The sequence below is a fragment of the Macaca thibetana genome, chromosome 16 (genome assembly GCF_024542745.1).
Source record: "Macaca thibetana thibetana isolate TM-01 chromosome 16, ASM2454274v1, whole genome shotgun sequence".
Taxonomy (NCBI): Eukaryota; Metazoa; Chordata; class Mammalia; order Primates; family Cercopithecidae; genus Macaca; species Macaca thibetana.
Genome location: NC_065593.1, coordinates 9842900 through 9856529, shown reverse-complemented (window position 1 = coordinate 9856529; position 13630 = coordinate 9842900). Strand labels below are relative to the sequence as shown.

Here is a 13630-nt window from a genome sequence, read left to right as displayed (position 1 = left end):
TATTGGTAGAGATGGGGGTCTTGCTGTGTTGCCCAGGCTGGTCTTGAATTCCTGGGCTCAAGCAGTCCTCCCACCTCAGCCTCCCAAAGTATTGGGATTTACAGGCTTGAGCCACCACGCTTGGCCCCAGGTTTTTATTTTCCTGTCACACCTGCACAGCTCACTGCTCATCACCCCACCCTCAGCATTAATTGGGCCCAACCTCCATCAGTGGCCACTCACTTGTAGGGTAGAGCTGTCCTCCTGAGATGCTGTGCCCTCTTGGTTTCCATGAACCCCTGTAGAGTTTTCTGCTTGCCAGAGGGTTTATCAAAGTATTTCTTGCAACCCCATCAACTATCCTCCACCACCAATAGTACCGTGGTTCTTTGTGTCTTAGGAAGGGCAGGGCTGGAGACACATGTTTTAGGCCATGCGTGCAGAGGTGGCGTGGTGCTGTGGTCAAGAGCACAGGTCTAGATTTCCTGGTCTCAGGTCCCACTGCCATTTTGCATTAACTATAAGTGTTGGCAGCTGCCTGATTTTATTTTTGTGCCTCGTTTTCTTCTTTGTAAAATTAACATGTTGACTACAGTGAGGACTGAAGGAATTGATAAGTAAGATGCTTAGAATTATGCTGAGCACATGGTGATATTAGCTTTTACTATAATTGATAGAGGTCAGTGATAAGAAACAGATGGGCTCTCAAATGATAGTTTTTTGTTTTGTTTTGTTTTGTTTTTTGCTTTGTTTTGCTTAAAAGGTTGGGGACAGAGATTTGCTGGATTTTCACATGTTGGGCCAGGAAACACACACACACAAACACATACACACACACACAAATGTCCACACCCTGTGATCTGTACTGACTTATTTCACTTGAAATTTATGATTACAAATCTCTGATTGGCGTCTGACACTACCAGGTATCTTATTATTTTTCTCTAACATGTTTGTTTTTCCACGATAAGACAGTCATCCTCAACCCATGTGGCCAGTGGAATCAGCTAGAGACTTTTTAAAACTACGGATGCCCAGAAGCCACCGAAGACCAACTAAATCACTATAGGAATGCAGGGAAAGGAGGTACCAATTGGAATATTTTGAAAGTTCTGCATTCAGGTGATTCTAATGTGCAGCCGGGACAGAGAAACATTCCCTTAAGAGGATTACTTTGTACCTTCTCTTTCCTCTAATCCCCCTACTGTCCCTTCTCCTTTCAACCCCCAGCTGATGAACTTGTCTCATGCTTCACTGGGGAAATTGAAGCTGTCTGAAGGAAACTTCCCTACCCACCCATGGTCAAAGCCGTTGAAGTACCTCTGTCTGGAGCCACAGCCTCTCCCTTCTCCTCTACAGAGGAAGTGTATTTCCCCAACTCCCACTTTCTCACGTGTTATTGGAAAGCTTGTCTTCTTTCCCTCTCCCTCCTTCACCACTCCCCCTCTTTCTGCTGAAACTTTGCCTCTTCTCCTCCACAGAATCACCGCCAAAGGTGCTCTGGTTTCTCTTAGCTTGGAGAACAGTAACAAAAGCAAACCCTTTCCCTTGACTACACAAACACTATTCACAATAGCCAGGAGGTAGGAGCGGCCCAAGCGTCCATCAGCAGACAAATGGATAAATAAAGTGTGTCCATCTATACAATTCCTTTTTCAGCCTGAAAAAGGAAGGACAATGACCCATGATCCAACATGGACAGGCCTTGAGGACATTATGCTGAGTGAAATAAGCCAGTCACAAAAGGACAAACATTGAACGATTTCACTTATGTGATGTATCTAGAGTAAGCAAGTTCGTGGAGAGAGAAAATAAAACAGAGGTTACCAGGTGCTGCAGTGAGGAGGAAGGAATGAAGAGTTGTTTATCGGGGACAGAGTTTCAGCTGGGGAAGGTGAAAAAGTTCTAGAGATGGAGGGTGACCATGGCAAGGACAGCAATGAACGTACTTAACGCCACTGAACTGTACATAAAAAATGGTTAATGTGGTAAATTTTATGTTATATATATTTTTTCACGATGAAAAACAGTAATAATGCTGTAAATACCTGCCCCCCACCAAACTCCCATATGTTTCTCAGCCCATAACCAGTCTGGTTTCTGCTTCCCCCACACCAACAAGCCTTCTCCAACCGAGGTCACCTTGACATGCATGTATACAAATCCAGTAAATACCTTCTTTCTTTCCTTCATGTAACTTAGCTGAAGCATTCAACTGTCCTCCTGAGGTGCTGTGCCCTCTTGGTTTCCATGACATCGTGCTTTCTCATTTTTAACTCCTAACTGCTCTCCTCTGTCACTGAACCCAAGCTTTAGGTTTTAGGTTGAAGGGGTTCCTTTGTTCTCTCCTAGACCTTTTCTCTCTCCTCTCTGTGTACACACTGTTCTTTTATCTAGGGTAATTCATCTAGTCTCATAGTTTTAAATACAATCTCCATGTGGACGATTCTCAAAATTACATCTCGAGCCTCGACTTTTTCTCTGAACTCCAGACTCGTAAATTCTACTGCCTGCTTGACATCAACACTTAGATGTTCCACAAGCATCTCACGTATAATGTGTTCAAAATGGAATCTCTGACTTTACATTCCCCACCCCTCTCACCACCACCAACTGTGCACCCAACAAATTTTTGCCTATCTCAGCAAAGGATGAATTGTTCGAATCTCAATAGCAACCCTAATTTCCTTACACCCCATATATAATGCATTAATAAATCCTAACAGTCCTACCTTGAAAATATGTCTTAGATCCATCCACTTTTCTGCACACCCACTCTCTACTTAGTCTAAGTCACCAACTTTCCTGACTGTTAGAGGAGCCTCCTTACTGGTCCGGGGTCTTGAATGATTCCTCTTCTTCAATGCTATCTCAAGCCTCTCTCCTTCTTGCTCTCAGCTGTGATGGTTCGGCCACACCGATCATTTCAGTGTTGCAACTATGCTTATGCTTAGCTTAGGTCATCTCTTTCCTGCATCAGGGCCTTTGCACATACAGTATGCACAGGAGCACAGACACATCCCATGCATACATTTCCCTCTCTTGCTCCTCTAACCCCATATCCATTTGCATGGCTGGCCCCTTCTCATCCTTCAGACCTCTACACAAATATCACTTCCTCAGAGAAACCTACCTCGATTACCCTAATAGGCACCACCTCCTATTTTTATCTGTTCCTTATGTCTAATTCTCGTCTTTTTAGCCTTATCACTATAAGCAGCTCTTTCTGTGTGTTTAACTTATTATTGCCTATCTCTTCCAATACATTCTTAACGCCATGAGTACAAGAATTCTGTTTGGTTCCCCACTGTATTTGTAGAAACCCCTGAGAGAGTTTTCACCTGGGACAATGGACACTCAGTAAATACTTGCTTGACAGAATGGGGAACATTATCATCATGGAACATGGTGCTTTGGATTTAAAGCTTGGGTTCAAATTCAGATAGACTTTTCTGGTCATGTTCTAGAAATTTATAACTCGGAATGTTCCCTCATTTTTATTTGCTAACAAAAATTTCTTTATTAAGATAACTGATCTCAAACACTACTAACCAGTGGATTATACTGTTCTTTAAAGCACGTTTTTGAAGGCAATAAATATATATTTTGTACTTAAAGCAAGATTGTAGTAAAATTTAGTAGGTATTTGGTATCTTTTTCATAAATTCTCAATATCAGTTTATCCTTATTCTAAGTTTGGTCAAAATCCTCTTAAGACTTGAGGCTTCAGGTCAACCTGACTTCAAAAATACTTTCAGCTCATCTCAGGGTTGCTGGCTATATAACATTTTAGAAACTCTTCCTTGTGATGGCCACCTATCAAATAGTAGTGATGAAGAAACTGAAGACAGGCGCAGTGGTTCACTCCTGTAATCTCAGCACTTTGGGAAGCCAAGTTGGGAGGATTGCTTGAGACCAGGAGTTCGAGACCAGCCTGGGCAACATAGTGAGACCCTATCTCTACAAAAAACAAAAATTAGCCAGGCAGAATGGCACGCACCTGTAGTCCCAGCTACCCAGGAGGCGGAGATGAGAGGATTTCTTGAACCCAGGAGTTCAAAGCTGCAGTGAGCTAGGATCACGCCACTGCATTCCAGCTTGGGTGACAGGGCAAGACCCTGTCTCTTAAAAACAAGATAAACTAGCTAGACTATATCTCTTATCTCTCAGCTTAGCTTTTCTCTCTTTGAAGAAACAGGAGTAGTGAATGGGGAAAATTCTACTTAGAGATATATGCAGTTTTTACATTAAGTGTTTTTCTATTTTTAAATTATTATTATTATTTAGTGACAGGGTCGCTTTGTCGCCCAGGCTGCAGTGCAGTTGCATGGCCTTGGCTCACTACAGCCTCAACCTCCTGGGCTTCAGTGATCCTTCAGCCTCAGCCTCCTGAGTAGCTGGGACTACAGACATGCATCAGAATGCCACGGTATTTGGTTTCTAAATTTTGTATAGAGAAGTTGTAGTTTGAAATATCAGGGGGATTTGGACACCAAAGAGAGAGGCTGTTTCTGACTAATTAGGATAGTTTTAAGGGTGTGTGTTGGGGATGCCTGCTGTGAAAATGGTGTGCTTTGATAGTTATTTAAAATGTGCCTATGTTTTATCTCCTTTATTCTCCATGTAGCTATTTACTGGAAAGTAAAGTAAATATCAGTTAAAGGTTCTCTATGTTGCCCAGGCTGGCCTTGAAGTCCTGGCCTCAAGTGATCCTCTCACCTCTGTGTGAGCTACTGTGTTTGTCCAACACTGTTTTAAGAAACCCAAACCCATGATCAGGATCTATTTCAGTAGACAGTATATTTCATATTCTTTGTTCCTTATCACACGGAAGCATTTTCAACAAGAAATATTTTATAGTGACTTGCATGCAAGAATACTTTACACGTGGGCTTCCAGAAGTTTCTTTGCCTTCCCAAGTTTCCAGACATGCCTTGAGGCTTCCTCTAGAGTCACTATCTCCAGAGCCGCTTTTCCAAAACAGCTTGTACAATTGCTTAAGCAGACGTTTTTGAAGATTTTTCTTCTTTTGCCAACGTTTATGCCTGGTTTCTTAGCAGATGTGAGTCTTGTTTCATCCAGGATACTGGATGCTGAGCTCTCTTTGAGCCTCTAAAAAAATCCCATGGTAAGTTTTTAGGAACCACCAACTAAGCCTCTTGATTAACAAGCAAGGACTATGTGTAAAGGCACATTCTAGGGCTGAGCAGAGAAGTTGGAGAGATCTCCTGCTCGAAAGAAAGAAAAGGCAGAAAACCACCCCGTTGGCTCCGACTGGATTTGCTGCTGTAGTTTCACTGTTGTGGTTTCTAGCAATTTATTCCTCTCCTTGTCTGTGGGAGGATTAGAGTCTGCAAAAGGAATCTGACAAAACACCGAAAAGTGTAGCTGAATGAAAATGCTGAAATATCACTGCAGAGGCAGGCAGATGTCTCTCTTGTGAGCCAGGGAGATAGATATGCCTGAGAGAGGAGAAAAGAGCATTTGCACAAAGCTGGCGCCAGAAGTCAAAGTAGTAGCTTGGGATGTCAGGGGGTTTTGGCCACCCAAGAGTTGGGCTGATTCTGACTAAGGAGGATAGTGTAGGGCTCTGCCTGCGTGGGTGCCTGGCTGTGAAAATGGCATGCTTTGATATATATTTAAAATGTATCCATGTTTATCTCCTTGATTCTTCATACAGCTATTTACTGGGGAGTAAAGAGCTACAGTCTTGAACTCTTTAAAAATAATACGGCTAGGCGCGGTGGCTCACGCCTGTAATCCCAGCACTTTGGGAGGCGGAGGTGGGCAGAGCGCCTGAGGTCAGGAGATCGAGACCAGCCTGAACAACATGGAGAAACTCCATCTCTACTAAAAATACAAAAATTAGCCGGGCATGGTGGCGCACGCCTGTAACCCCAGTTACTCAGGAGGCTGAGGCAGGAGAATCGCTTGAACCCGGGAGGCAGACGTTGCAGTGAGCTGAGATCACGCCATTGCACTCCAGCCTAGGCAACAAGAGTGAAACTCCATCTGAAAAACAAAACAAAACAAAAAATTAAAAGAAAAAGAAAAAGAAAAGAAAAGGAAGAAAAGGAAAGAAAATAAAGAAAATAAGACACATACCTTTCAGCTTGAATTAGAGGACAAGGTCACACTTCTGCCATCTGGTAATAGGACCCCAAAACTACTGAGAAAGGGACTGCACCCCACCTCTTCAGTTATGAAAAGATAACACCGAAAATCATAAGACAGCAACTTGTTTCAAAGGGCGGCAGAAAACAGGTATTCTAGAAAGACAAGTTGCTTTTATTTTTCTTCTATAGGTTAATACGGTCCATAATTATGAAAGAAAGTGTCCCAGAAGAGGTACATTGAACTCATAAAAAATTAGCAGCATGTTTTTAAAAACCAAGATACTTATCCAGGCAGTGGGCTTACAGATCATTTTCATTTTATTTATTTTTCCATAATTTCTTTTCTTTCTTTCTTTTTTTTTTTTTGAGATGGAGTTTCACTCTTTTGCCCAGGCTGGAGTGAAGTGGTGTGATCTCAGCTCACTGCAACCTCTGCCTCCCAGGTTCAAGCAATTTTTCCTGCTTCAGCCTCCCGAGTGCAGGCGCCCGCCATCATGCTCGGCTAATTTTTTTGTATTTTTAGTCAAGACGGGGTTTCGCCATGTTGGCCAGGCTGGTCTCGAACTCCTGACCTCAGGTGATCCACCTGCCTCGGCCTCCCAAAATGCTAGGATTACAGGCGTGAGTCACCATGCCCAGTCTATTCTTCTATAATTTCTGAATGTTTTGCAGCATCAGTCACTTCTATAATCTGACACTTGAAAATAAATAAAACTGTCCTATTTTAAACATCAAGCAGTTAGAGATAATCTCGCTGTATTTTTTAGAAAAGTAACTCCCACACATTTGAAACCCAGATGGTGGGGGTAGAGGATCCTTTCATGTCTAACAAATGAAAGGCCAGCAGGGTTTTGTGGTTACAAGTCTGATTTTTGTTTTTGTTTATATATCTTTTATCTTGTTTCAGAAAGGAATTCAAAGAGCCTTTCAAAGGCAAAAGAGGATTTAAAAGGTGGAGTAAGTGAAACATCTGGAGGGGATAGAATTAAGCTGAATTATGTGGCGCAGGCATCTACTCACCTGCATATTTGATCTGGCCATTCCAACAGCCAGCCAGAGAAATGGAATCTTCTCAGTTATACGATTCATCATGCCCACAAGAAGAACACAGCCAGTCGTAGGGGAGATGTACACGTATTGGTATGAAGATGAGGCATTCTCCCAGTAGTCTCTTAAAGAGGATATTGTGAGGCCAGGCACAGTGGCTCACACCTGTAATCCCAGCACGTTGGGAGGCCGAGGTGGACAGATGACGAGGTCAAGAGATTGAGACCATCTGGCCTACATGGTGAAACCCCGTCTCTACTAAAAATACAAAAATTAGCTGGGCGTGGTGGCACATGCCTGTAGTACGAGCTACTCCAGAGGCTGAGGCGGGAGAATCGCTTGAACCCAGGAGGTGGAGGTTTCAGTGAGCCGAGATCGCGCCACTGCCCTCCAGCCTGGCAACAGAGCAAGACTCCATCTCAAAAAAAAAAAAAAAAAAAGGGTTATAATAAACAAGATTATCACAAATGATAAGTTTTAAGGGTTGTTTTATATACCAGTCTTTGTGGCTGGGTCTGGTGGCTCACACCTGTAATCTCAGCACTTTGGGAGGTCGAGGAGGGCTCAAGGGTTTGAGGCTAGCCTGGGCAACATGGCAAAAACCCATCTCTACAAAAAAATTAATTAAAAAATATGGCTGGGCATGGTGGTGCACACCTGTAGTCCCAGTTACTTGGGAGGCCAAGGTGAGAGGATGGCTTGAGGCCAGGAGGTGGAGGCTTCAGTAAGCCGAGATCATGCCACTGCACTCCAGTCTGGGCAACAGAACGAGACCCTGTCTTAAAAAGAAAAAAAAAAACCAAAAAACAAAAACAAAAAAAACCCACCTGTCTTCAATAAACTAAGGGTATCACTCCAAAATGAAGGTCAGTAAAAGCACACGTGGTAGTGGCATGACCCTACCAAGAGGATCCCCTGCTCTTTGCTGATTTGGTGTGGCCCAAATATGGTTTCAAGTATCAGGATGAGTAAATGGCCTATGTTCCTTTTCTAAAGTTCTCTCTGGATATCATTTCTTTCAGCTAAACTGTTGGTAAACACTGCATGGGAGGGAGCTGGAGACCGCACTCCTGGGTAGTACAGATCCTCTGTTTTGTAGTAGACAGTGACTCTGAAAGAAGGTCTCATTTGCTTGTGAAAACTAAGAAGGCTGGCAAGAGTCCTTGCCTAGTTTGACAGCAGACTGTCCCCACAGACGCACTACTATTTCCTACCTGCTCCACATGTGTACAGGTGGTCACCAGAGCATCGCACTTGTACTCTGTGTAGCAGAGACAAAATCATTTTACCCTGCACAGCTTTGTAGAGCACAGGCAGCCACATGCCCACACTCTGAATGATACCAGGAGGTATGACTTGTCTCTCTAACTCCTGGTGACTGCCCCGGTGGTTCATCTCAGGGTCTTTTCTACTCAGAACTCAATGATAGTTCTGTGTTACACAGCTGAGTTTTCAAAACAACCCAGAATGGAGCATTTAAGCATTTTGCTGAAGCATTTTGCTTCTAGGGTTGCTTAAGAACCATCTGCATGGTGGCTCTGATCCTCACTAGCTTTTTTGTTTTGAATTATTTTGTGTTCATACATATACAATATTTGTACATATTTCTGGGGTACATGTGATATCTTGATGCATACATATATTGTATAATGATCGAATCAGGGTATTTAGGCTATCCATCGCCTTGATAGCTTCTTGACTTTCATAAGCACTCCAGGGGAGATCCTACCTACCTGGACCAAGTGGAAAGTGAATCCCATCTTCCAAAAGGGCAACCCTTTACCACCCAAGAATACAGACCTATTTCTTTCCTGGACATTTTACCCAAAGAATAGGCCAGCTTCTGGCTTGATTAACCATGGGTTTGGGTTCCCCAGGGGAGTGTTCCTCACCATTCCTATGAAGAATGATGGATGAGTCTTGGCTATTCCACAAAGCCCTCTGTAACATGTATTCCTGCCCTGTGAGGAGAATCATTAAATAATGTAGCAGATCACACATAAATATGATGGGAGTTTCCTTGATCTTTGGTTCATGGACAGGAATCAGTTAAAGGTTAAGCTATAATCATTCCGCATAGATGCTTTGTTTAGATTGACATATAGAAACCGCAGTCTAGTATTACCATAAGAGTTGGTTAAAATGTTGCCTTCTTACTGAGTCGACTGCTGGATGATGTGTATGCCTTTCCAGCCATATAAGGATGAGAAGGATAATCATTTTTTTTCTATTCAGTTAGTATTATTTATTAGATTATTAAATTAGAAATAACCTCATGAAAAAACTGGTTTGTCTGGGTAATTACTGCCACAAAGAATGACATAGTTTAAGGGTTGGCACTATGAGAGTGGGTCAGATCTGGCCTGCTATCTGTTTTTGTAAAGAAAGTTTTATTGGAATACAGTTTCACTTCACTCATGTATGTATGGTCTACGATTCTAGAATGGCAGAATTAAGTAGTTACAAGAGAGACTGTACGGCCTACAAATCCTAAAATATTTACTCACTGCCTCTTTACGCGCGCACACACACACACACACAATTGTCAACTCTTGATATAGAACATCTTCTAAAAATCTGAAGTTACTGTTTTTGGTAGGTAGTCCCTAGTTTTTATTCACTTACACAAAATCTCCCTAATATCCCTGAATCAGACCACCCTGTCTGATCCAATTGCCATATCTATCAACCGGTTTCTTTCTACAAGGTTTATTGGTAATTATGTACCCATCAGTATATTAGTTGTGTTTTTAAGGCAAAGAACTTTACAATAAACTTTAAATGTTATAAAATCCTAGAGAGTTCCTTCCAAATTTGGGGAGTTTGGGGTACTTTATAACCTCCTTCATTTGTTTTTGGCTACTCAATAGTATTTACCAAACTAAGCACTCATATCCATTGTAAATGAAAAAATATGAACTAATTACAAATAAAATTTAATATTAAAAATGTGCAGGATCAATATAAAGAAGACAGCTAATATTTTCTAAGATGCATAATAAACGATTAAATTAAATGAGGGATATATACCGTATGTCCCTGAAATGGGAAAATTTTAATTATCCCCAAATTCATCAGCAAATGTAATTCTAAACAGAAATTTGAATGTGCTTTTTGACAAAATAATAGTAAAAAACATCTGGAGGAATAAATGCATGAGACTAAAACGTACATGCACTCATATATAAAAATACAGATGGACAGTTGCACTGCTAGATAGTTATATATTGAAAGGTAATATACCAATTGTAATGATTAAAACAGTGGTGCCAAGAAAGATAGAATAGACAGCATGGAATTGTATGTGTAATGAATTATGGTCCACAGAGAAAGCACTGAGACACAGACGCTGGGTGGAAATATTCACTTAATAACAAAGAACTGGCTGATATTTATGTGCACATTTTGGCAACCCAGGGGACAGCAGCACAGGCATTCAGACGCACCCCAGATGGTGTCCAAGACCCAAGGAGATGCTTTTGGGCAACAGACTCCGGTAACAGAAGCCTCCATGACACAGACGTCACCAGATCCAGCTCGATTCTCCTTTTATAGTCAACTGCTGCTTATTTTGAGACAGTTTTCCAGTCAAAATCTTGATTCCCATAGCTGCTACTCTACTATGAAAATAGTCTTAAATGGCCAGGTGCAGTGGCTCACGCCTGTAATCCCAGCACTTTGGGAGGCCGAGGCAGGCAGATCACAAGGTTGGGAGTTCAAGACCAGTCTGGCCAACATAGTGAAATCCTGTCTCTACTAAAAATACGAAAAATCAGCCGGTCGTGGTGGTGGGTGCCTGTAGTCCCAGCTACTCGGGAGGCTGAGGCAGGAGAATCGTGTGAACCCAGGAGGCAGAGTTTGCAGTGAGCCAAGATCACACCATTGCACTCCAGCCTGGGTGACAGTGTGAGACTCCATCACAAAAAGAAAAAGGAAAGAAGGAAGGAAGGAAGGGAGGGAGGGAGGGAGGGAGGGAGGGAGGGAGGGAGGGAGGGAGGAAGGGAGGGAAAGAGTCTTAAAACTATGGAATAGTTTCTGGATGTAAGTTCGTAGTTCACTCTATAGGCCTATCTTTGGGCAACCCTCTCTTACCAGCTATAATCTAAGCAGCCTAGATGCTCAGCCAGCAAACTGTGCTGTTTTCCTCAATGGCTCAATATTTGGTATAGGATTAAGGTGAATTGACATAAAACTGAGGAAAGGCTGCATTAGAACCAATATGTATTATTTTATAATAAACTCTTACCTCATGATGTAAAACAAAACAAATTCCACATATGCTAAGATGCCAAAAGTGAAACCATACAAGAATAAGAAAAACAATATGTGTCCCACCTGGGAATGGGAATAATCTCTTTGAGCATATCCCTACACTAGGCCCAGAGTCCCTGCTCAAAAATTGCTTTGTGAATTATAAATTAATAAATTACCAAAGAGATGAACCATAGAGGAAAATACTGATAAAGCTGACTACATTTGAATGTAAGAGATTTATGAGTCAAAAAATTAAATGATAAGACACATGATTTGGGGAGAAAATGTTACGATGTATGACAGATGGGAAATCAATATCCTTTATATATCGGAGTCTCTAAGAAAAATTAAGGATAATTACCCTAACAGGGGAAAAATAGGCAAAAGAAATTATCAAACATACTCAAAAGTATATAAAACCTATTTCCCCTATCAAACATAGGGGAATTGAAAAAATGATTAATTTCACTAGTAACTGATGAAACACAAAATATACTTGTGCATATGTTTCTAGTTGGCAGTGACCTCCCCCAAAACGAAAAAAACACCTGGTGCTGCTCAGGGTGAGGGGAAATGGGCACGGTACTGTCACTCAGAATCAGAATTCTAATTCAGCACATTTCTGACACCTTGAAATTAGAACCCCTCTACATTCTGATTCTAGCAATCTTCCTTAGGGAAAACAATTAAGGACATACACTCAGGTCTGCCTATTATGAGCCTTATTGATAACACCATTGAAATGGAAACAACCTGAATATCTAACAATAAGGATTGGTTTTTAAAAAAACCCCACACACACACACACACACACACACAAGTTACGATGTACTGATGTAGCTGAATACTAAGCTACCATTGACAGTCATCATGGAAATATGCATTATTGACTTAGGAAAACAGTGACAGTATTTTGTCATTGAAAAAGCACATCTCAATTTGTTCAGCATTGTTGCTTTTTTGTGTGGAAAAAAATACACATACACTTCTTTTTTTGTTCAGTTTTACTTTCTAGTTTTTCAACAATTATACATGTTAACTTTAGAGGTTTTAAGACATTAAAACCAGCCACAGCTGGAGTTGTGTTTAGAGCGGAAACAGAGATACTCAGCTGCTCCGAGAAGCCCAGCAAATGAGCAGAGAAATGGCGTGCTTCCTTCAGACGTCCCCCGCTTGATCATAGTTGAAGGAATGTCTCAGAACACCATGTTACAAAGTTCCAGCAGCATCCCTGACATGTGTGTTGTCAAAGTTAGTCATTTATTTAAGATGTTCTTCTTTGTGGAAGGCTTTCCATGCTCAGGAGGAAAAGAAGACATGGTATGTAAATTTTTCACAAACAAAGCGAGCATATGTTTCAGAGCGAGGCAGCTGACCTCTGTAATGATGGCCGACGTTTCTCAAGCTAACAAGCTAACGTTCTTCACCATGGATGGAACTGCACAGCAAATGGTGAACTTCTTAATTGTTCTTTCTTCCCCACTGGCGATTATCAGCTGATGTTTGGTATGTTACTGCAGTATTCATAGGGACGGGATTCCCAGTGGACCAATAAAGTTTTTTCAGTTGTCTTTGAAACTGATTTGAGTAGAATGCCACCATGACAAGGTCAACTGTGCAGTATTGATAAACAGAGACACATTTCAGATACAGTTAGTGAGGGTTAAGATGTTGGCTCTGCGGCCAGTCTGTCTGGGTCATCAGCTGGTGCCATTACCCACAGCTGTGTGAGCTGGACAGGTTACTGCTGTGTGTGTGTGTGTGTGTGTGTGTGTGTGTGTGTGTGTGTAAATGCCTTTCCCCCAAATTCCTTTTTTGGGACATTTTTCTATGATGCCATGTCCTCCCAAGCTGATGAGCATTTCAGTTTAATCACATACGATTCTCAGAGCAGGTGAGCTACAGATGGGGGTTTTGCCACAGTCTTGGAATTAGTATTGATAAACAAAGAAACAGCTCAGATATGGTCAGTGAGGGTTAGGATGGCAGCTCTTCTGTTGGTCTGTCTGGTTCATCATTACGCATAGCCAGTACCCACAGCTGTGTGACCTGGACAGGCCACTGCACTGTGCCTTAGTTTTCTCATCTATAAAATGAGGCTACTACTAGTTTCTAACTCTTAGAGTTGCTGTAAAAATTAAATAGAGCCATATATGTAAAGAATCTAGTCAGCCCCTGAAGTTTATTGAGTCCTTCACACTGGTAACATTGACACTAATCAGTGGCTCCATGCA

The 13630-nt window shown here is 41.8% G+C and overlaps 1 protein-coding gene across 3 annotated transcripts in view; it reads left to right on the top strand.

Moving 5' to 3' along the window:
* SHISA6 (shisa family member 6) overlaps positions 1 to 13630 on the top strand; it is a 327507-nt gene that overhangs the window by 282196 nt on the left and 31681 nt on the right. The window lies entirely within an intron of this gene.